Source organism: Lissotriton helveticus, chromosome 6, assembly GCF_964261635.1.
Source record: "Lissotriton helveticus chromosome 6, aLisHel1.1, whole genome shotgun sequence".
In the NCBI taxonomy this organism is placed as follows: domain Eukaryota; kingdom Metazoa; phylum Chordata; class Amphibia; order Caudata; family Salamandridae; genus Lissotriton; species Lissotriton helveticus.
Window position 1 is genome coordinate 459,163,656 of NC_136067.1, and position 23,526 is coordinate 459,187,181.

Consider the following 23,526-nt stretch of genomic DNA (forward strand, 5'->3'; position numbering starts at 1 on the left):
GCAACATTCTTTACTAGGTGCTACTACTGCTGAAAAAGCCAGGTCTTCAGTTGTTTCCTGAATTCGAGGGGGGGGGGATAATTTTTCTCAGATATGAGGGGAGGGCATTCCATTCCTTGATTGTGTTGAAAATAAAACTCCTTCACCCCCAGTTCATCTTTTTTATCCTGACTGGCTGCATCAGATGTGCATTAGCCGAATGCAGAGTTCTATTTGGAGAATACCATCTAAAAAGGTCCTCTAAAAATGTCGGCCCTTCTTTGTGTAGTGCCTTATGGGCCATGCAGAGTGTATTAAACATTATCTACTGGCCAACTGCCAGCCAGAGGAGTTCTCGCAATGCTGATCTGACAGACTGATATTTCGGTATGTCCAGAATCAGTCTTGGGGCGGTGATTATAAATTCAAGCAACATAGTTGGGCTCATGTGATTGTAATGTTACTGCTGGGTGCTTGCAAAGGGCCAGGGGTTTAGATGATGGTTTTTGTTTGTGGGGTGTCAACAGGAGAGATTTCAGATGGTGGCCAGGGGTGGTGTGGGGCAGTTCTAGGTACATGCAGTTACGGTGGGGTGCTCGATTGGGAGATGGTGTCCCCTCATCTTGATTGTATAATTGAGCTATATTATTTAAGAGGGAAGGTTACTCCAAGGTGGTTATTATTGACGGAGGTAGAGTCAAAAGGCCTTATATTTTTGGATGATGTTCACACAATGATATGCTAAATAGTGTGATTTTCAAGGTACAATTTAGATGGAAATTTACAAGAAGCTTAGCTGTCAGATTTTTTTTAATGATAAAACGCTGCAACTTTTGTCTTATTGGAATGTACTGTAGTGAAAACCTGGTTTGGAGTATCACAAACAGGACTAGGGGGATAACCGATTTTAGTCAAAACATGAATCATTGACAGGTGGTGCCTTGCTGATTTTAGGATCTTTAGTGAGTTCAAATATGATTTCACCCTAGGGAAAAAGCTGATCCTTTGCTGGGATTAGATTAACCATCATTGAGAGGCTGCGATGTTCTTTCATGATTTTCTTATCAAAATTATGCTTTGTGCTCCAGAGACTTAAATGAGAACACATTTTGTGATTGAGTATTAGATGAGAACAACTGTTTATTTATTATTCAATATCCTAACAGCCCCTGCACTTCATAACCAAACAGAATCACCTGCAAGGGTATTTCTTGTGTAGATGCATAAAGGACCCTTGCTCTGGTGGACCCCTGCTTGGGCAATGAAGACACGGCTCTCAGTGACTGAGAAGGGCCAGGGAGGGATGTTAGGCAGCAGTCACCCATTTCAACTGAGCTGGTAAGAGGAGTGCTCATTTAACATTCAGTATCTCACAAGTCCCTCTGCTTCATGAGCTACGAGCTTGGGCTGCATGGGAAATGAGTCAATGCTTTAGCTACCCTTGGCCCCATCCCAAAACGGTAACCCCTGTATTATTAAGCTTTTTTAGTACAATACAACCTCCATTTCATATCGGTAACAAGCTAAACTATTCTTAACTGAACGTGCTAAAGCTGCCTTTTTGCTTTTCTATCTAAGCATTGTATCATGTGGAAAACTCCAAGAATTTGGGGCAACATTTGAGGTTAAATATTTTGTTAACGTTTGTTCAACAAGTCAGAGCCATATTTGTAAAATGTCAAAATAACCAGACTGCTCCTGCAGATTATTGCGGAAGGGTCTAGAAATGTTATCTCGTACATCAGCTATTTTCAATGGGCCTGGAGAGATGAAGATGCTACAGCTTCATTTTATCAAGTGCTCTAAGAAGAATATAAATATGTACTTTTCTTAGTTGTTAATCAACATGCCTCTAGCACTCCACATAAAGACAATCAGCCTGATTCATCAATCTCCCGTTTTGCGAGCCCCCAATAGCGATTCATAAGGAATCGCTATTAAGGACTTGCAAAACAGGATTCATGTAGGAATTGCTGAATAAATTGCGATTCCTACACATTCCTTATTTGCGATTAGCAAATTGCTAATCGCAAATAAGGAATAACTCCCCATTCATTCCTATGGGCCTAAAAGCCCATAGGAATGAATGGGGAGTTATTCCTTATTTGCGATTAGCAATTTTCTAATCGCAAATAAGGATGCGATTTCAAGGGTGCCAGGGGTGTCCAAAGGACACCCTGTAGCACCCCTGAAATGCTACATTACACAGGTGTTGCGCACACACATGTCCAAAGGACATGTGTGTGTGTAACATGCAAAAGAAAAAAATGCACTAAAGTGCTTTAATCTATTTTTTCGCTATTTACCACGAATTCAGACTTCGTGGTAAATAGCGGCCAAATATAGTGAATTCGCAATTTAAAATTGGTTGATGAATTGCATTTAAGGAATCTCTAATAGAGATTCCTTAAATGCAATTCCTCGCACAATAGCGAATTCTGTAATAGCGATTATTGCATTTGGGATGATGAATCCCAAATGCAATAATTGCGCTCGCAAAGGGCCAGATTCTCAGAATCTGGCCCTTTGCGAGCCGATTTTCGTTTCATGAATCAGGCTGTTGACTCTTCAGGTAGAAGCGCAGCAATACCACAGGCATAATAAAAGATGTCCTTTCAGTAAACTGCCAATTGTGCTTTATGGCGAAATAACCATTTCTACTACTAATGCAGAGAAACCAATGGAAAATAGGCAAATGTTAATGGAATTTAATTACTGAAGAAAAGGAATGCTACCAAAAAGGTAATGTTGTGTTTATATTGCGACAATGGTGTGCATTTTATTTAAAGGTGCCCTGCCTTGGAGGGAAATGGCACTACTTAGCCCCTAATGGCACGCCAGATTTGGGCATTTCACTCTACATTGGTTCTGTCAATAGTAAAACCCATTTTCTTCTAGTTCCCCAATTATATGACTGGCAGAGTGGTTAATGAGGTCCCCAGAAATCTTAGTTGCAATATTGGACCATAATGCACAGTTACCCAGCAGAGGCCACACAGTATATAATAATGTGTACACACACGTATAGCACATTGGAAACGTATACCCACTTCAATTAATATCAGTCATATTAAAGCAAGTTAGAGCAGTAAAGGTTTTAACAAAGCTTTCCCCCTTCAGGAGCATATATTCTATAAATGTAAGCACAAGTAATACCATATGTAACACTGAATGTGGACTTTAAGTATCCAGGTGTGCCATTTGACCTTTGTAAAACCCCTGCTGCCTTTAAGCATTCGATTAATTACATTTTTAGAGACAACTGTGGAATTGCCATTTTTTCAGAAACACTGAGTGAGCACCTGATACTGAGGCAGAAGTATTATCATTTACAAAACTATCTGACTTCTTTGAGGTAAACACATCATTGATTGGCTATGATGCATTGGCAAATCAAGCAAATTTTCTTGCATATTCCTCCCTTAGATTTGGCATGATATTTGTGTTTTCCGCTTGTATACCCCCATTGCAATTCATATATTGGTATATTAATGTGCCTCGATGTACATTTGTCATTTATAAATACATTCTGCATTTAGTATTGATTGCACATGTACAACATATAACAGTTGCTCTTCTAAGGTTTGGTAATGTCTCAATTATTCATATATTTGTGTTGATCTCATACATAGTGTTTGATAAAAACCAGTGAAGGTCCAGCTGAACTCATATGATCATTCTTGCACTTTAGATCAGTCATCACAAGGTTTGCTTTTTTCAAAATTATTAGAAATATCAATTGAAGCCTGGTATTAACACATTAGGCAGAGAGTGGAATGTTTTACTTCTAGGGAGATGTGTACTACCGGACGTACAAACAACCTTAGTGAAGGCTAGGAGTTCCTTATCAGCTCTTAAATGCCATAGAAGACCGAAAGCAACCTTCTTCAAGTACATAAGCTAACTCAAAGAACCGGATTGTTTCTCAGCTAATGTATATGCGCTAGAGGCCAACTAAAGAAATTGAGAAAGGCATTTTCAGCCCAATGAATGCTCAGCTAGAAGGGAGAGGTTGGTTACCAACATTTGATTTCATCATTCGATGCAATGAATTATTGAAATACCATCACAAAGTTGCACATCCTTTCAGTATTTGATCAATTTCATTGCACTATTGTGTTTAATTACATAGTTACATCTATACACATAATTTGAACTAGGTTAGGACATTAATTTTAACAAAGCCTTTAAAATATAAATAATATGGATTTTTTTCTGCGCGTCCATCCATAGTTATAAGTCTCAGGACCCAATAATTCCAAACATAATCAGGAAACACATGATTGATCATTGCCCAGAACAAACTCCTCTCTATATAATGGATAGGTGGTTAACGGGTTATAGTCTGCCAGATTCCCTGGCTCAACTTGGTAAGATGGCCCAGTCTACCCTATGTCAGAGCATTTAGGGTTTCTATAAACTGGGCTGTATTTTGCAAAGGTGAAAAAATGTATCAGGGTTTACGACAGTTTGAAAAAGTTCCTTGCTCACAAAAATGCCTTACTTTACAGACAACACCACAGTGCCTTGTGCTACCCACCTCCAATCAGGCAGCTCAAAGCAGGCTTACATTTTACGTTCATCCAGGGCCAGCCTACTCCTTCTCCAAATGATCAAAGAAAAATTTCTGCCACTGCTGCCTTTGTGTAGGCCGAAGCCACCAGGAAGCATCAGAATCCTTTTCAGCCGGGCACTTGGTAAAATTGCTCCATGATCCACTTGAAGTACACCAATAACTAGGGGTGGGCGGAATTTGCGTAGTCGCGCTACGCAAAGCTCAGTGAAACGGTAAAACATTTCCAGGAGCACGCAGAGTTCCGTGAACACACCGAATTGCTTGTTCCACCCGTTCACAATGCTTTTTTCCTGTTTGCGAATGCAGTTTGCGTGCTCGGAGTGGGGGGGAATATCTTGTGAACACGCATCATGAAAGCGCGAACAAGCAAAAATTCCGCAAAGCCGTGGAACGCGGAATTTTGGTAAATTCCGCGTTCACTGCGGAACGCAAAATTACCCAAATTCTGCAAATTCCATGAGCGGAACGGAATTTACCGCCAAGGCCTACCAATAATCTAAGATTCACAGCAGGCTCTACTGCAGAAAAAACTGTTACACCACGGTGTATTTAGTGTTTGTATCTAAAAAAAAAATATTTTCTAATAAAGTACAAAAAAGTTACAATAAAAAAAGAAGGTGACTGCAGTTACTTGCACAAAATGGAATCTAAGCCCATGTTCTCTTCTAGGACGCAAATAGGAAAACATTTTAGATTTCTGATGTTCAGACTAAGCAGCTGGGCAATACCTTTAAATAACTGTTTGCACCCATCTTGCAAGAGACATACGTCTGCTATGTTAATTGCAAAAACAGCTTTGCTTTGTTCAAACAAACATAGCCTGTCCTGCCAAATGGCTATTTTCAATCTCACGTTGCAGTATTCTTCTCAATTTAAAACGGGAAAGTTCTTCTGTGGGTTTGCATGTAGAATATGCATTGTCAATCATACATCAGACTTACTACAGGAACAAATATGTCAATTTGTATTGTAAAAAGAAAGTACTGTCACATTTTGATTTAGTTACGGGCCTCTTCAGCAGCTTCCAACTGTCCAGGTGTTAGAAAGTTAGCTATCCAAAGACAAATGTGAAGAATCATGCAAAAAAATGTATTTACTATGGTGACAGACCATGGATATGGGGTGAGCCAGCATGAAAGGAGATGAAAGCGCGCATGAAGCTAGAGAATGAATAGTAATACATTTGGCAGCAGTGAGAGAGTTTATGGGCTCAGAGTACCTGGCGAGAACAAGGACCTATACATTGGTTAGATTTTGAGTGGTACTAGAAATTCTTATTGTTGACTGCAGTTGTTGGCTTGGGACTCAATGGCTCTTGTGGCAAAAACTTTTCGGAAACTACACTTCAGTGGACAGAAATTCGCGATGCACCCTGATGAATGAGAAGGTCAGGTATTATGCATACAATCTCCAATTGCAACAAGAAGCGCCACAGTGATACTTAAACTGCCCTTGGAACACAAGCATCATCACTGGCAGGAACAAAGAAAGCCAAAACCTTAAAAGGAGAAGTATGCACTAATTGTAATAAATGGTGCTTATAGAATACACATGGATCTCCTCAGGATGATAAAGAAAGATCATAAGCTTTCTTTGTCGTTATTGTGTTAAGTACACTGACAACGAATGATCACAGAAGTTGTCTTCGAAATCACTTCTGATTTAGACATAATTTCATGACTTGATAGCGACGTTGTTTCGGTAGAGTAATCACCAATACACTGTAACCGACAAGGTACCTAAGACAGAAGGCAAAACAAGGCAGTGTAAAGATCGGGTATTGCTTTGTTGCTATGCCGCACCACCTTATAAACAAACAATGTACATTTGAGAGCGAGAAGGGACAGCAGATTCAAGAATAAATTACTGTGGCACACGTGTGTGAGTACGGACAAGAGATAAACACCATCACACAGGCACATTCTCAATTTCTACATCTCTCTCGCACCCACACCCACACAATTTAAAGAAACAAGCTTAGACTTGAACTCTAGTCTCTTTTCTTATTGGATTAGAGGATGCACACAGCACTGGCTTCAAAACTGGAGGCCAGGGCTCAGCACATACTATGCACGGGAAAAAGCATTCGGAAAAATAGCGGTACATGAAGTAATCCAGAGCAGGTCGAGGCTTGAAGAAGGAAAAAAAAGTGACTAGAAGCGACCTAAGGTAGTGAATTGTGCAGAAACAGGATTAGGTAAACCGATAACTCGCAGCAATCAAGTGCGTAGGATATACATTGTAAGCAACTGCAATTGAAGATTGAAGACATTTTTGTTAGGTAAAAATGTGGAGGAAGAACAAACCTGTTGTTAGAAATTGGATTTCTGGTTGGCTAAGGCTTGCGCCAAAGCCTGGCAGAAACCACCACTCTAGTCAGGGCAAGGGAGTTTCACACTGAAGATAACCCCTGCTCAACCCTTGTAGCTTGGCATGAGCAGTCAGGCTTATCCCAGAGGCACTGTGTAAAGCGTTTGCGCAAGACACACACACACACAGCAGCAACACACTAGGCACACCGCAAAAGAAACTCCACACAAGGTTATATAAAAAATAGCCTTTGTATCATCATAAACACATTAGAAACGTAATCACACATTTACACTGTGCCAACTGGCACTAGGCAATATTCACTGGGGATTATATATAGGACCGGGCCAATCGGGCCACGGCAGAACCATCAAAATGCAGGTAAGTAAATGCAAAACATTACCAGTAACTACCTTAGGGGTGACTCACATGTAGTAAAAGGGGGGTCACGGACATGGTACACACTTTATGCGCCATGTCACAGTGGCAGTAACACTGCGCGTACAGGCCCCGCAATGGCAGAGGCCTGAGATAGGTTTGAAAGGCTACTTTGGTGAGTGGCGCAATCAGCGCTGCAAGCCCACCAGTAGCATTTAATTTACCAGCCTGGATATATGAGATACCACTTTACAAGGGACTGACAGGTACATTAAATATGCCAAACAGGTGTAGACCAGCCTTACCATATTTAGCACAGAGAGCACACACATTTTACACTGAACAGCAGTGCTAAAGTTCCCAGAGTCCTAAAACCACCAATTCCATGTCAGAAAAAAAGACTGGGAGAAAGGTAAAAAGTTTAGGGATGACCCTACAAAAAAGGCCAAGTCAAACACCTGTGCTTGAAGCTGAAACAAGCTTTTGGCAGGGGCTGTAAATTTTTGAAAGTCTTACTGACTGATCTGTAAAAATGGGTTGACAAAAATGGTCTTTTACCTAGAAACGCGGCTCTCAGCTGGCTGTACTGCTCAATGCATCAATCAATCAATCAATCAATCAATCAATCATATCATTTGTAAAGCGCACTACTCACCCGTGAGGGTCTCCAGGCGCTGGGGTGGGGAATGCTGCTACTGCTCGAAAAGCCAGGTCTTGAGGAGTTTTCTGAAGGTCAGCAGGTCTTGGGTCTGCCGCAGGTGGATAGGGAGGGTGTTCCAGGTCTTGGGGCCGAGGTGGGAAAACGATCTGCCGCCGGAGGTCGCTCTTCGGAAGTGGGGGACTGTGGCGAGTGCGGGGTCGGCGGAACGGAGCTGGGGGGTGTAGAAGCTGAGTCGTCTGTTGAGGTAAGTTGGTCCGGTGTTATGGAGTGCTTTATGTGCGTGGGTGAGGAGCTTGAAGGTTATCCTCTTGTTGACCGGGAGCCAGTGCAGGCCTCTCAGGTGGGGTGTGATGTGGCTGCGGTGAGGGATGTCGAGTATCAGGCGTGCAGAGGCGTTCTGGATGCTTTGGAGCCATTGCAGGAGTTTGGCCAAGGCTCCTGCGTAGAGGGCGTTTCCATAGTCCAACCTGCTGCTGACGAGGGCCTGGGTGACCGTTCTTCTCGTTTCAGTGGGGATCCACTTGTACATCCTGGGAGCATGCGGAGGGTGTTGAAGCAGGAGGAGTAGACGGCGTTGACTTGTTTAGTCATGGAGAGGGTGGAGTCGAGGATACCCCCTAGGTTGCGTGTGTGGTCGGTGGGTGTTGGAGCGGATCCCAGTGCATTCGGCCACCAGGAGTCGTCGCAGGCCGAAGGGATGGTGGTTGTGGGGGCGGAGGTCTCAGTGGTTGTCGAGGCGGTTGTGACGTTGAAGCTGTTGTGGATGTCTGCGATCTTGCGGTGGAAGAAGGTGGCCAGCGAGTAGCACAGGTCTTGCGAGGGTGGGACGTCATTGGTGTTGGAGCTGGGGTTGGAGTGTTCCTTCACGATGTTGAAGAGCTCTTTGCTGTTGTGCGCATTGTTGTCTAGGTGGTCTTTAAAGGAGGCCTTTTTGGCGGATCTGATGAGGTGATGGTGTCTGCGGGTGGCGTTCTTGTGGGCTGCGTCGCTGTCCGGTATTCGTTCACGGAGCCAGATCTTCTCCAGCTTTCGGCAGGTTTGCTTGGAGGCCCGAAGGTCTTCCGTGAACCAGCTGGCTTTCTTGTCGGTGTGACTGTAGGAGAGTTTCTTGATCGAGGCGAGGGTGTTGGTGCAGTCGTTGATCCACTGTCTGAGGTTGCGGGCGGTGGTGTCGGGGTCAGTGGGGTCTGCAGGTGGGCTCTGGGGGAGGATGGTGTTTAGCTGGTCTTCCGTGACTTTGCAGCAGCGAGGCAGCACATTGGATACCGTTTTTGCAGCTCCAACTTTGATTCGCCAAACAATCCACGTATTGGGTGTTCATTTAGATGACTGTGTAGTATCCTACTCTTGTTCTTGTTATGCCTTTTACATCCCCTGCTCAGCCAGTGTGTTTGTGTGTGTGCTGCATGGAATGTTGGAGGGATGATGCGATCCGAATGTTGGGTTCCTGAGAGGTTGGGAGTGACAGTTGAGAATGGGCTGAGCAGCAAGCAGGCTGCTCCTGGTGGGGCTGCTCTACAGAACCTAACTACCTGCTGTACTGGAACCATCTACATGTAACTATCTTCAATAAATCTTCCTGAATTTCATCCTACCTGCGTGGACCTCATTACTACAGACTGCCTTGTGGGTCAGCGTGCTGCCTTCGTTGGCGTGGACAGAAGGCTTCTATGGGCAAGGATTCCTTTACTAAAACAGTTTGGTCATTCATGAATAGGCACAGGCGAGGGTAAAGTTGGTTCTGGGTCAACAATTCTTTGATCATATTCCAACAAACAAGGCCTGAGCAGAAACTCTCATTGACCCTCCTATTGTTTATGTTCATGCTCTATTTGATTTATCTTGTGCAGGGTTTGCAAATGACTAAATTATTCCCACCAATACTGCTGAAGGTCCATTCATATTTTGTAGTATGCAGAATAACAGGTAATTTTCAAATAGACTCATATTGATGTGGTCTGATCATTGACGTTTACTTGATACTGGAAACTGAAGGTCAGAGTCCTACTCATACTTGGCCCTTGGACAAGCATGCAATAATTTCTACTTCTACCTACATTAATTTAGGTGTTGGCTTAATGACATGAGCTAGGCCCTCTTCCATTTAGCTGCAGTCAAATAGAAATGTACCTCTGTATCTAGGAGTGTACAGCAGGCCTTTGCGGCTTCTGATAACCCACTTGTCAAGATTGCTCCAACACAAGATATGAGTAAAATATATCCTTTATTCATTGTTTGTCTTCACACCCCAGCCTGCTAGTCCCAGCTTCAGACCTGGATCCAACACAACAGCTCTCTCTTTTTAATCTATACATTCCAGTCTGGAGCTTAGGAACAACAGGATTCCAAGACACTGATGACATAGGCAAGATGTTCTTGTGGAGACTTGAAGGGAAACATTACACTAGCTTGAGTAACAACGAGGAAATATACGGAAAGATAACTAAAACAGGACTTAGGAATCTCTAATGCAGAAGGAATAATACTAAAAGAAAATCACTAAAACAGTTGAGAATCTCTACTATAGAAATATTATAAGTCCCTACTACTGAACATAATCCTCCAAATATTTTGGTTTGACACGTCGCCTCAGACTTCTTTTTCCACTCTCTATAACTACTCCTTGACTTTTTCCACTTAATTCTGCATCCGTTTCTTTACAAACATCCGAAAAAGCATTAGAATGTTTTCCAACCCTGTTTAAATTCCACACTCTGTGATCTTCAGTCCTGATTGCATTCTTAAACACTTTAATGACCTTCATAGGCTGCTGGAACTTTGAACCCTCAGAAGTGGAACCCTTGCGAGGATTGTGGATTTTGACCTTATCCCGATCCTTCACAACGTTTCCTTCACAGCCTTCCTCATGTCAAACCATTTTTTGTTCACACACATTTTTTAAACTTCTTTCTCGATTCTTTCTTTATCCCCGTTATCAAACCCTAAACCTTGTGATTTTTTAACTATCCAAGATGGACACAACATGGTACAAGCCCTTCTCTTACAAAATAGTTCAAAAGGAGTCCTCCCAGTCAAAGAATCGGGAGATAGTCTGTAATTTTTCACCTGGTTTTGAACTTCAATGTACCTATACTTTTGATAGGACAAAGCTGTTTGAATGGTTTCCTTGAGTACTTGGTTAAACCATCTCAACTATACTGTTTGTTTCTCGGTGATAAAGGGCAGATTTTTTGCATCTAATACCCCTGTCTTCCAAAAATGTGCACATTTCTTTCGAGATGAATTGAACCCCATTGTCAATCAGCAAGGTTGAAGGAAGACCTTCCTTTTCAGTTATGCTGTCAAGACTGGCTATGACATCTCTGGTTTCCACTGAGATGATCATTTTGACTTCAGGCCACCTAGAATATACGTCTCAAATCACAATCACATACTTGTCTACACTGGTGTTTTAATGGGACCCAGAATGTCGATAACTACTTCCTCCCAAGTCTCTTTAGGAAGTTGCCTTAATGTCATGGGTTGGACTTGGGGTTTCAAGGCTTTATCACACTTGCTACACTCTACACATTCTCGCACAATCCTCTCCACACACATGTCCATCCCAGGCCACCAGTATGCTTGCCTAAGAATTTCCTTGGTTTTGGAAATGCCCGGATGACCCTCATGAGCAAAATCAACCAATCGTACCCTCAGTTTGGCTGGAGGAATCAATCTGGTACCCCTCATGAAAGGATCGTTTTGACATGCTAACTCATCCTTTACTCAAACGAAACCACTGAGAGTTTCATCCATTTTGGCGCGTTTGTTCCAACTCGCTGTAATGCCATCCAGCACAGCTTGGAGCGTTACATCTTTTGCCAGTTCACTTACCCATTTATTCTTCTTGTTGGTGCTTTCATTGACAATACAAACAGCATATTCATCAAAATCACTCAACTCATCTTCTTGCTCCTTGTCCTTTTTGGGGAGGTCGATAATGGACCACAACCACACACCTGTTAAGTTCCCTCAACTCTATGCAGAGCCTGGACTCGCCATTGCTCTTCAGTGCCATGACAACTGGAGCTAACCATTCCGTGGCTTCGACTTCAGTGATAATACAACCACTCAACAGCTAATCAAGTTCTAATTTCATATTCTCTTTTACCTTGATGGGCACACCTCTTAATTTACTTACGACAGGTACTGATCTAATTTTTAATACTATTCTGTGTGAATACCCTTTCAAGCAGCCTAAATATTCATTAAAGACCCTCTGAAATTTTCCTTCAAAGGAAGGACTACTCAACTTGACTTGACTCAGTAGCTCATACCTTTTGTCTTCTTGGTTCCCGTGCCTACTACTCAACATATCTGGTTTTAACCTCACTGATGGAGTCTCATTAGATTCTAGTATAACTCCGAGGTCTTTCTGATGTATCCAGCTAACTAATGAATCACCCCTCTCAGAGACATACGCCTTCCCGATGGGGACTCGACCTTTAAAAATAATGTTACTATTGAAATAGCCTGAAAGCTTGATGGGCTCACCCCAGTAACCTTTGGCTTTGATGTCAGGTTCATGTAGTACCACCTTACTATTCATGTGTTTATCATACACTTCCTTGGGAATGAGTGTGATTTTCGCCTCATGGTCAAGCAACATTCGCACAGTATCATTAATGAGAACTATTCAAACTGACCATTTTTTCTCCTTCAGAGTTCCTTAAAATTATTTCTATTACTTCATACTCTTCATCACACACAATTTATTGGACCTCTATTTTTTACATTACTACTACGACAACATTCAATATGTGACCCTTTTTCTTGCATTTCTTACACAAGGTCTTCCACCCAATGCATTCCTTAAAACTCGCCACATGTCCATACTCCCCACATCTGTAACACGTTCCTTGGATTTTCCTTGGGTAAACAGTATCTTTGTTGCAATCACTTTTGTTATATTGCAATCTACTACTTTCACCTCTGTTGTGTTGAGGGTTTGTTAAATTTTTTTGTTTATCCTTAAACTTATTTACTACTTCCATGTTTGCTTCTTAACGTCCTTCATCATCTCTTTTTTTTTTTAGTTCTGCTACGCATGCTTTGGTATGTTTACACAACTTTGCTATGGTAATTACCTCTGATAAAGAGGGATTGTCCTTTTCCCAACATGCTTCTTTGACCTTATCCAAAGAGCTCATCAACATAAATTGGTCTCTCAGTCTTTCTTCATAGTTAGACCCGAAATTACAAGTGGGTGCTAATTTCGTTAATACAGTAACATAATCAACATTCTCTCCCACTCTCTGCATACATCTTCCAAAATGATGTCTTTCCAATACAGTTGGATCTTTGGGCAAATTCTGTAAATCTAGTTCCTTCAAACATATTTCATAATTATTGAGATCATCTGCCTCATGTGTGATAACTGTGAGAGATGTTGGAAGGTCTCTTGTCCCTCTGGACCCAAACAGTGAAGAAGTAGGGACATGTTCCTTTCAGCGCTGAGTTAAATGCCACATAGACGGGAATAGTGTGAAAAAACATTTACCCACTGTTTCCAGGGAATAGAGGGTTCACCTGGACTCATTAGAAAGGATGGAGGAGGTGGTATGTTTTGCATTGTGTTACCACCAAGTTTGTTAATGTTGGAACACCCTCCCTACCCACCTACGACAGACCCAAGACCTACTCGCCTTCAGAAGACTCCTCAAGACCTGGCTCTTCGAGCAGTAGCGGCACCCCCATCCCCTCAGCGCCTTGAGACCCTCACGGGTAAGTAGCGCACTTTACGAGTACTCTGATTGATTGATTGAATGTTATTAGAACTTGTAAAGCGCACTGTGACCCTACGGGGTTCCTAGCGCTGAGATACGTGTGCCCTGCTGAACATAGATGCTATAAGCAAGGCAGTTTTCCAACGGAGAAGAGGACTAAAATTATGTTCTAGAATAGAGTCAGGTCTTTGTTTTCTTCCTAAACTGCAGCAGGTGTTCCATGTGTCTGAGGTCAGTTGGAAGTTTATTCCAGAGCTGCGCCGCTGCAATTCTAAAGGCTCTTCCTCCCAATTTTGTTTTTCTAAACCTGGGCACTCTCACCAATTTAGTTGAGGAAGAGAGAAGACTATGGATGGGGACATACCATTCAAATTTATTATGCAACTGTTTAGGCCCAAGAACATGCAGAGCTTTAAAAACAATGCAGAGCAACTTAAATGGTATCCTCTGTAACACGGGAAGCCAATGGAGCTCCATAAGAGCCTGCAAGGCTGATGATCGTCGAGGTCTCATTAGGGCTAGCTTGGCCGCCATTGTACGGCTTCTCTGGAGTCTCCCACTCAGATACATTGTGGACTCCAGCAGCAAAGCATTGCAATAATCCAGCCAGCTCAAGATGACAATCCATAATATCGGTGCTCTGGCCTGTGTAGGTAACATTGGAAGAATCTTCTGAAGCACTCTAATGAGGGAGAAGCTTCTCCCAACTGTTTTGTTTACTTGAGTTTCCAGACTCAACATATCATTTAAATTAACTTCAAGGTTACGCGCCGTCTCGGAGGGTATCAGTGGTGTGTCCGAAGGAATAGGCCAAAACCCAGTTGGGAGTAAAAGTGGAACTTTTCTGACTTCACAACATAATGTCACCATTAAATTGCAAATAATTATTTTTTAACCATTGTGCAGTATCTTGCATACAAGCATGGAGTTTTTCCAGGGATATGGATTGATTTCCCTCCAGTGACAGGATAAGTTGTGTATCGTCTGCATAATTTACAAGATTTAGGTTATGCTACTTAATAACAGCAACGAAAGGGCTCATATAAACATTAAACAATACTGGACTGATAGCGAACCTTCAAGGCACGCCATGCTGGATGTTAGTATACTCTGATTGGTAGGGGGGAAGAGCTACTGTTGTCATCTATTGTCCAGATATGATTGAAACCACTGCAATGCCATGCCCCCACCCCAACTTCTTCCAACCTTGCCAGAAGGCCCTCGTGGTTGACCATATCAAGTGCGGCAGACAGGTCCAGCAAAATCAATATACCCTGTCTGCACGCATTTGAAGATCGATCGCCCAGAACGGTCACCAGAGCAGTCTCCGTCCGATGTCCTGGTGGAAGCCAAATTGCACATCCTCTAGCTTGTTATTGACCTCTAAGAACTGGGAGAGTGTCTTGCTAACCAGACGCTCTGTAATCTTCACCGGATAGTGTAGGAGAGAGATTGGTCTGTAACTTTTTGGACATGCTGGATCAAGCGTAGCTTTTTTCAAAAGAGGTGTTATTATTGCTTGTTTCCTGCAAGTTGGTACCAGCCCACTACTCAAAGATTGATTACAGATCAACCGGAGTACCAGAGTAAGCTCTGAACCTAGTTCTTTCTATATTTTAGGTAGTGGGTCCATAGGAGAGCCTGAGGAGACACCTAGAGCTACTTTCTTAAAATCCTCCTCACAAGGTATCTCAAAGTGATCTAGAAGGCCCAAATTGGCCTCATCTGGCCGCCTCTCCTTTTGATTTGGTGGTGACCTCCTGCCCATATCGCTATTATCTTCTGCATTAACTGTGTGGCCCATTTGCAACCCATCAACGATTTTGCTAATCTTAGCCACAAAAAAAGTTGCTAGGCTTTCACAAAGATCTTGTGTGGGAAGAATCTTATCAGTCTGGATTAGCAATATCATTCAGAATTTTGAAAATACTCCTAGTACTATTAGGTGCCTTAAGAATAATATCCGCAAAGTAGTCCACTTTTGCAGTGAAGATTTCTTTCTTACAGTTGGCTATTGTCACCTTCCAGATGGTTTTATCCTCATCTGCATGTACCTTCCTCAACTTCCGTTATGCCTGCTTACAGTCCTTTTTCATTATACCATGGGGCTGACGGTCTACCACATTTTAAAGGGGGCTATCTGATCAAGCCTTTTGCTTATCTGTTCGCAAAAGGACACATCATTCTCTTCCACCTTTTTATCAGCATTAAAAAACCTGCTGGTGAGGAATACAGGGGAAAGTGTTGCCGTTTTCAAAAGTCCATTCCAGTCCTTACCTTGAAAGTTCTTTGCCGCACTGGTATTTAAGATGTTTGTCCTGGGATTATATACCCAGAATTTGATCAAGTAATGGTCAGACCAGCCCACAGGCAGGGTGTTTTCCATTCCTATGACATTTTTTTCAGAGGAAATGAGGTCCAAAACTTGCCCTTCCCTATGTGTTGGCTCTGTGACCCATTATTGCAGATTCAAGTTCTCACAGGATTGGAGGAGATTTTTATAACCTGAGTCCAGGCTCCCATTGGACCATAGGTTAAAATCCCCCCCAAAAGTTTTTGGTTATAAAATTAACAAGCCCCAGTATCCGATTGGTACCCGAGAATCCATCTGTAAAGGAAAATGTTAGTGTAGTAGAGAGCTAATGTCAGAATTACACCTGTAAAAGAAAAACTTGTTAACATATAATAGCAAGTTCAATTTACCGTAGTGTGCCTGTCACTGGTCATATTAAAAATGTTGACAGGCAAAAATACAAAGTGTGCCTGTCACTGTGAAGGTTCCCTTAATGAAGATCAGAGTGGAATGTTTCCCGCGAAGATAAAGACATCCGGCACAGCAAGAATGGAGTAGAACAGAGGACTATCTTTGGAATTAGGCTTTACAATAGGTTTTAGCCGCTTGACCACAAAAAATTCCTGACAAAGGAAAAGAATTAGACCGCAGTCTTGAAATGAATGTCAACACACCAGTGTTCCTCAAAGGCTTGGTGTAACAATGAGGTTGGCGGTCTAGAGTCCCAATGTTGAAAATAGACGGGAAGAGGACATGACATCTGAGTGGATGTGCCAGCGAAGGGTAGAGGAAACCATAGGAGGGAACGACAGTGCTGAGGCGATAGTGCTCGCACTGCGATGCAATACGGAGTGCGAAGCAGCCACGAGAACAGGTAACAAGCATATAATACCACACCCCTCCTACCGGGGGGTGGTGGGGCATCCATTCCACCTAAGCCCTATGAATGTTTGTGAGATATGGGAGTTTTAAAGACTACTCGCCACATTCTGCAATTGGACCCTGTTAAAAATTGTTTTTTTTTGGTTGGCTATGGTATGCACCTAAGCCAGGCAGAACCCACCACTTTAGTCAGGGTAAGGGAGTTACACACCCAAGATAACCCCTGCTCACCCCCTTGGTAGTTCGGCAGAGCAGTCAGGCTTATTCCAGAGGCAATGTGTTAAGCACATATACACACCAGTGACACACTAGGCACACAGCAAAAAGAGACTCCACATTAGGTTATTTAAAAATATCCTTTGTGTTATACATAAAACACAAAGACCACAGTCACATAAATCACTTTGCCACTAGGCAATTGTCATAATGATGCATAGATCATAAATTACTTTGCTATAAGGCAATTGTCATAAACGTATGTAGTGCACTGAAGGAAATGCTCATACCCTGCACAGGTCGTAAATCACTTTGTAGAATAGGCCAAATACATTAGATCACCATCACAGATCATTAAACACTGGGCATTGCATTAATACTACCCACATAGGCACATTACTGGATGGTCACAAAATGGGACAACCTTAAAAATACAGCTTGGTCTGGTAACAGGCACAACCTGGTTTGGTATCCCAGGATGCAATTATGCCGGTGCGCTACCACCAGCCGTGTGGTAACCGATCTGGAAATACCCCTTTCCTCTAATAACAAGAGTGGCTGTTCGCGCTCCTGGCGACAACATGGGGAGGGAGTTGTGAGGAGAAAGAGGAGGGGAGAAGGGCACCCACCTGGTACCTTGGCCTATAAGAGCTGACTCCAGATGGGGGCGCCTCCTCGGATACACGGAGCAGGAGGTGTAGGAGAGTGGGGTCTGCAATCCTATGGTCACCCCAGATTTTTGCTTTTTGCTTCACTGGTTTACGAATTTCCCTGGCTGTGAGCCTGCTAATCAGACCCACAGCCTAGCTGTTCTCTCTCTAAATTGACAACCATGTACTTTTGGTGCATTTACCAATTGGTACTGGGCCACCTTAAAAGTCCCTGTACAGTATACCTTGGGTATCCAGGGCATAGGTGTACCCAGGGCCTACCAGGGGCTGAAGCATGTATTATGCCACCCCTGGCTGGCCATCTAAATCTGACACAACTGGCTGCATGACGACTGGGGCAAGGTGGTGTAAACACCCTTTGCTGTAGATATAGCATACCTATATGTAACCCTAAAATGGACACATATATTCCTATCAGTCACTCCTATGGAAGGCCTTATCAATCCTGAAGGCAGAGTGCTTGGAATTATGTGAGATGGTGCTCTGGCATGAGCTGAGCTCGTTTGCAGCTTGCGGAACCAAGTCCTAATAGCTGTTCAATGATAACGCTATACCATATACTCTTAAGTGCATTATCAACCTCGCGGTTAAATGCTAACTCTGATATAACATTATCAAAACATGTCGAGTAAGGTGTCATATGATATGGAATACTACCCCCTCGCCAATTCTGGCGACGGGGGTAGCATTCCACCCTTCTAGAGGGACACGACATGTATGTAACTGTGAACCCCGGTTAAAGTTAACTCGAGCCTCAGCATCACAAAATGGATGCTGCCACCACAGACACAAGTCTGACCTCCTGCTGCTGGGAGTCCTTCCAGCGAGGATGGCTTGGACAAAGGGTTTCCTGCCTTGGGAGGTGCTAGCACCACCCCAGACAGGATTTTGTGTATTGAGGTAGGGAGGCCTGAAAGGAATGAGACATGCCTGGGGCACACAAGGTGCCCTGTGCATACACCGGTTCAAACCAGTTGCTGGGGCATCCCTGCCCCAGCTCTGGCGGGAAACCGGACAAAGGATAGGGGGTGTAACCCCCCCCCTTCCTGGTCCCACCCAGGGGAGGGACCTAGTCAGTAGTGCAGCCCCCTTTAGGAGAATAAAGGTAGGAGCTGGTCCCATTCCAAATTAGATTATCCTGAACTATTCAACAAGAAGAAACTCTGGCCTTCGACGTTCTTCTCCACAGAAGACTGAAGAATCTCCCTTGTGGACAAGGAGTGTCCACCCTGCAACTGCAGGCACCATCAAGCGTCCAGCGGCTTCACTTTGTCGTCTTCCCTCGAGGATCCAGAATTCAGAGCCCAACGAGACCCAGATTCCCAGACCTCTCCGACCTCAACTCACATCTGCAGCAAAGCTGAGACCCGTGGGTGCGACGAGACACGTGGGACCGGCCATCTTGAACGAACCTGCACTTCGCTTCCAGCATGACTCCCGAGGTAAACTCTACCAAGTGCTTTGGAGACTGAGAAGCCCCAGCCCCGAGCAGCCCCTGCACCGAAGATCAGCCCTCCAGCATCCACGAGATCTGCGTGGGGCCCTTCTGCTTGTTTGCTGCTCAACGCGTTGTCTGGTCACTTGCCGGCTGGCTAGTGGCCTCCTAGACGACGAACCTTTGAATCTTCACTGCTGGTCTGGTTGTTCCAGACTGGCCCTTGCTCCCTTCCAAAAGAGGGGCACCCCGGACTCTCCTAGTCCGCACCAGATGTCTTTTCCACTCACCGCATGGGTTGCCTTTGCCAAGGCCTGTTGAGTCCAATCCCGGATCCGACACCGCCGACAGCGAGAGCCTGTGTGGGACAGCTCGTGCCTCCATCCTGGTCGTCGAAGACACCTCCTGGTCCACGTGGCTGCAGAGTCAAGCATCCACTCTTCACCTGATCGCGACAACAGCATCTGGTTCCTTCCTGATTCCACACCGGTCACTGGCTAGTGACTTTGAACACTGTCCCCTCTGCTTTCAGGTCCTCTTCTTCACCGATCCACCCTTGGATCGCACCGGACATCTTCCTCCTGGTCGCCTGCAGCATCTTTTCTTTCAGGCTCCATTGACTCCAACGCGAGAACCCGACACACTTTAGCACCTACGCACCCGCAGCCCGTGGGTGAGGTAACGAGAGCATTTCGGTGCTCAAGGGTAGTCTAACTGTCCTAGTGTCCAATTCCACAGTCGTTGTTGTCCTAACTAGTCAGGATTGTCCGTACTCACCTTTTACTTGAACTGTACTGTCCATAGGCGTTGTTACGCATCTCGTGTGTGAGTTCACACTCTGCACACGCATTCCGTGGGCCTCCTATTACTTACCTGAAGTTAGTGTAGCGTGGTCCCATCGATCCTACAGCCTCTGGACAGCTCCATTCCTTTTATCGACTCTCACATTCCACTTACTTAGTATATGGTTTGTCGTGCCCCTAGGGCACCATTGTAATTTTGTGCAACTTGTAGTGTTTTTCGTAAGAGATTGTCATGTGCTTAGCCCTCTGACCTCATAAAGAGTTCAGAGGTGTTGTTAATAATAAATATACTGTTTATTTTCATAACAACCTGTGTGGTGTCCTTTCATCTGGTATTCAAGGGGTTATATTGTGGTAAAACAGCTGGCTTCACATGCCAAAAGAGTTTAGCCTAAGACTGCTTTGTCCATGCTACCTTTAGGATAGCTGGTCTATAAGGTTGACTTACAACCGATCACCATAAGGGTTGTTTGGACTGATACAAGGTGATCACTAGAACTAGTGAGCATCATATATCAGGCCAACTTCTCACATTGGTGTGCAGCGGTTGGGATTTGAGCTTGCTGTTGTTTTTACCATGTATAATCTTGAAATATCATTTGAAAGAGCACATAAGGTACCTAGGTACATATAACAAGCTTAGAAATACTCTGAGTTCTACAGAACCAGCTGTTGTAGTGGAAAGGGCCTAGCACACCCTGACTACAACTCTTAGCAAGGGATCAGTAGGAAAACCCATAGTGTAGGTAGGTGCATCACTTACACCTCACTAGAAAGCATGTCTACCACAGGAGAGACCTCAGTGACTCCCCTTGTGGTTAGTGACCCTCCACAGGTCCTTTCCAGATATGCAGCTCTCAGTTTCCAGGAGATGAGACAATTGTGTACCTCCAGGAAATTGAAACAGGGTTCTAACCCTTCCACTCCTTTTCTGTTAGGTCTCTTAGAGACATATGATGCCAGAAGGGCTGCCAACACAGACCCCTCTAATCCAGATAGGAGCATGCCCCCCTTAGAAGGTACTCTTGGAGATCCAGACCTCCCTGAAACAGAGAATGTAGAAGAGGAGGAGGAGGAAGAAGAAGAACTGTCTGGGGATGAGGCAGACAATGGTTCTGTGATAGTCAGCAGACTCACAAGGGCCAACTTAGACCTACATAGGGAAGGATCTGGGGGACCCCCAGTACTGACCCTGAGCAGGCCTAACTATGGAGTTCGAAGAGATAGGTCTCATTCTAGGGACTCCATTAGATCTGTGCACTCTCGTGCCTCTCGTGCATCTGCTCAGAGGAGGATGACTTCCCCTCAGAGGAGAGAGCATGAGGCAAAGATGAAGGAAGCTAATCTGAGGATCCAGAGGGAAGAACTTGCCCTGGCCAAAGAGAAGCTTGCCTTTGCTAGGGAGCAACAGTTGAGTGGGGTAGTCCCCACTGGTGGCAGCACTATCCCTAGGGATAGAGACAGGAGTTTTGATAATAGACACATGAGTAAAATAGTGCCCTCCTATAAGACAGGAGATGATATCCACAAGTGGATAACTGCTTTGGAGAGAGCCTGCAAAGTACAGCAGGTACCGCAGAGTCAGTGGGCAGCTATATTGTGGCTCTCCTTTGAAGGTAAAGGTAGAGACAAGCTTCTCACTGTTAGAGATGAGGATGCTAATGATTACCAAGTCTTGAAAACTGCTCTGATTGATGGGTTTGGCTTAACCACTGAACAGTACTGGTTGATGTTCAGGGATACCCAGAAAACTCAGGCTCAAGATTGGACTGACTTTGTTGATTGTGCCACTAAGGCTCTCGAGGGCTGGTTACTGTGAAGTAAAGTTACTGATTACACAGGATTGTATAATCTAATTATGAGAGAGCAAATCTTAAATAATTGTCAGAACCAGTTGTTGCATCAGCACTTGATTGACTCCGATCTGACCTCTCCCCAAGAATTGGGAAAGAAGGCAGACAGATGGGTCAGGACAAGGGTCAAGCAGCAGAACCAGAACCAGGGTGGTGGCCAGAAGAAAGCCGACCAGAAGGGTAATGAGAATAAGCAAAATGACCAGAAGTCTTCAACAGGGCCCCAACAACCTAAGGAGGGTGGGTCCCAAACTTCCCAAAAGAAGAAGAATGATGGTCCTAAGAAACCATGGTGCCAATACTGTAAAAGTAAGACTCCCTGGTTTAGTGAGTGCACCAAGAAAGGCCAAACTCCTACCACTACTGTCCCTAAGACACCTGCACCCCCTAGTACAGTTAGTAGTGGTAGTGTACCTCCCAAGGCTATAGTTGGGTTAACCCTGGGAACTGGGGTGGGTTCTGACTTAGTTAGAATTCCTACTCAGTCAGTTCTTGTTTGTACTGGGGACATGGATATGACCCCTACTGTAAGTCCTAGTACTCTGGGCAAATACAGACAAACGCCTTTAATTAATGGAAAAATGGCGCAGGCCTACAGGGACACATGTGCCAGTGTCACCATGGTGACACCAACATTTGTGGACCCTGATCAGATCATGCTAGGTTCAGATTACCTAGTGACCAATGCTAGCAATGTCACTACCAATCACAGTATGGCAGTCGTTAATTTCTCCTGGGGAGGGGTAACTGACCTCAAAAGGGTTGTAGTTAGTTCAGACCTCCCAGTAGATTGTCTTTTGGGCAATGATTTGGAATCCTCACTGTGGTCAGATGTGGAGTACAGGACTCATGTAGAAATGCTAGGTCTCTCCTCACATGTCCTTGCTGTGACTAGGTCACAGGCCAAGAAATGCCCAGCTGAACACGTGCTGCATCCTGGAAGAATGGACCAGACACTACCCAAGAGAAGGAATGGTAGGGTAAAGGCAGAGCCTTCCCCCCTGCCTCAGGTTGATCAGCCCTCTCAGGAGGCTGACCCAGAGACCCCAGAAGGAACTGTCCTAGAAGAGCTTGAACCTGATCAGGTTGAGTTTCTTGGGACAGGGGGACCTTCCAGGGCAGACTTGAGGCAGGCCCAATTAGACTGTTCCTCTCTTGAACCCCTCAGACAGCAGGCTGCTGCTGAGGCTGCAGGGAATGCTACAGGTGCCCATAAGGTATATTGGGAAGATGGACTCCTATACTCTGAGGCAAGAGACCCCAAGCCTGGTGCTACCAGGAGGCTGGTCATCCCCTTGTCTCTTAGAGGTTTCCTTCTCACCTTAGCCCATGAGATCCCCCTTGCAGGTCACTTAGGCCAGAACAAGACTTGGGACGGGCTTGCCCCACACTTTCACTGGCCTCATATGTCTAAAGACACTAAAGAGTTTTGTCGTTCATGTATCACCTGCCAAGCCAGTGGCAAATCAGGTGGCACAACAAAGGCCCCCCCTTATAACACTACCTGTGGTGGGGGTACCCTTTGAAAGAGTGGGGATAGACATTGTTGGACCAATGGATCCCCCAACAGCATCTGGGCACAGATTTATACTGGTGGTAGTGGAACATGCCACCAGGTATCCAGAAGCTATTCCCCTTAGGACCACTACAGCTCCTGTTGTGGCCAGGGCCCTACTTGGAGTTTTCTCCAGAGTGGGGTTTCCTAAGGAGGTTGTCTCTGACAGAGGTGCAAACTTCATGTCA

General features: G+C 44.4%; 1 protein-coding gene across 7 annotated transcripts in view; it reads left to right on the top strand.

Moving 5' to 3' along the window:
* ARHGEF10 (Rho guanine nucleotide exchange factor 10) overlaps positions 1–23,526 on the top strand; it is a 1,140,991-nt gene that overhangs the window by 593,445 nt on the left and 524,020 nt on the right. The gene's annotated exons all lie outside the window — the stretch shown is intronic.